The following is a 1693-nucleotide window of genomic DNA, read 5'->3' on the forward strand; positions in this document are numbered from 1 at the left end:
TTCTAGAATTGCGCAACTCAGGGTGGCAGAACATTAGAGCAGATCACTATCTACAATAACTTTTTAGTTAAATGAGTTACTATTGATCATTTGGGATCAATAAAGTACTTTTGAATTTGAATTGAACTGAATTTTCAAGTCCGATTCTTTGTAAAAAAAACAAAAGAAAGAAAACTATATGAAATCTGCACACAACACAAGATGCTCCTGGATGTCTGATTCACATTTATTTTACAAGTAAAGTATGTGAATTATGTGTTACATTTACTCAGTTAAGTTGAGTGCAACCAGTTGACAAAATTTGTTTAAGTAAATCCAACACATCAGTTTTAGAGTGTATTTGAAAAATACAGTTCTTATATTAAACATGATTTGTTTAACAACCTACAACAGAGCCAAGTTCACAGGTCAACATGCTAACTGTTTGCATCTTTGTTGTGTTCTTTACCTTTTGAGCCAAAACTTTGTTGAACATTTCCCCCTCCTGTAAAAAGCCCATTGAACCCACCATGCAGGACTTGTTCTCACACCCGAGCAATAAAGAAAAGCCTGCCAGGCCATGCTGTGCTGTTGAATTCTCTGAAAGCGCTGCCTCACCCAATAGGGGGTTCCTGCTGAAATAAGGACAGCGTCTCTAACTCAACCTCAGAGGCTAATACAGGATGAAATGAGGAAGCTTAAACTGCTCTGAACATTATCTCCTGTTTTCCCAGTGGTAATCCCATTCTACTTCTACTCAAGCAGCCTGGTTCCTCATTATGCAAGGTGTCAGGTAGGCATTAATGTGACCAACTGGTTGATTAGCAGTGTTTACTTTGGCTGCACTAGTCAGACTGACAGTCTCCATTTCAGAGCTGCGGGGGATTTCCTCAAGGTTAATCTCATCAATAATGAACAATGGCACACACTGTATGGGGGAAGCAGGTAGCAGGAGGGAGTGATGGTAGGATGAGGTGGAGTGTTGGGTGCCCTGTGGGTGCTGGCTGATATAATCTCATCAGTTATTATATCACTGCCACTCATGGCTTTAATAACTTACCATGAATAGAGCACAATAAGCAAGAGAGGAAGCTGTGTTAGGATGTATATCAATGGTTGGCAGGTTTATAGCATAATTAGAGCGTTATCAGCAGTCCATTGTGGAAATTGCAGTTTATGGGATGCTGTGAACAGTATGGGCTATATATACAATAAGAATAGGTCAAGTCATAAGCATGACCTTGCTTTTTTATGCATGAACTTAAAAAGGTCAGGAAGAATGTCAAGGAAAGAGCCAGTGCAGCAAGTTTACCCAGGTAAACAGTTTCATAACCACAAAAAAAAAAACATTTTATAATTTTTTATTGCATGACAGAGTGCCAGTGTGTTTTCCTGCAACCAACTATTGTGCAAATGCATTAAAAATAACACAAAAATTCCCCCAAACAACTAATGAAATTTCTAAAAAGATTCTTTGTACTTTTGTATGGCCATCATTGCTAGCTGAAAAATACTAAATGATCTGCATCTCTGAACATGATTCTTATATCTACAAAACATTTTACAGTGTGTTTTATTTGTGTTTATGCTCATAGTACTTTTAAAATCCCACAAATATCAAGGGATATTTAAGGTTTATTGTTGAGGAATTTTGGGATTTTATAACTGATTTTTACATTAAAAATGAGTACCGTTTCTTCTTAACATCATAAAT

The sequence above is a fragment of the Austrofundulus limnaeus genome, unplaced genomic scaffold (assembly GCF_001266775.1).
Source record: "Austrofundulus limnaeus strain Quisiro unplaced genomic scaffold, Austrofundulus_limnaeus-1.0 Scaffold774, whole genome shotgun sequence".
NCBI lineage: Eukaryota > Metazoa > Chordata > Actinopteri > Cyprinodontiformes > Rivulidae > Austrofundulus > Austrofundulus limnaeus.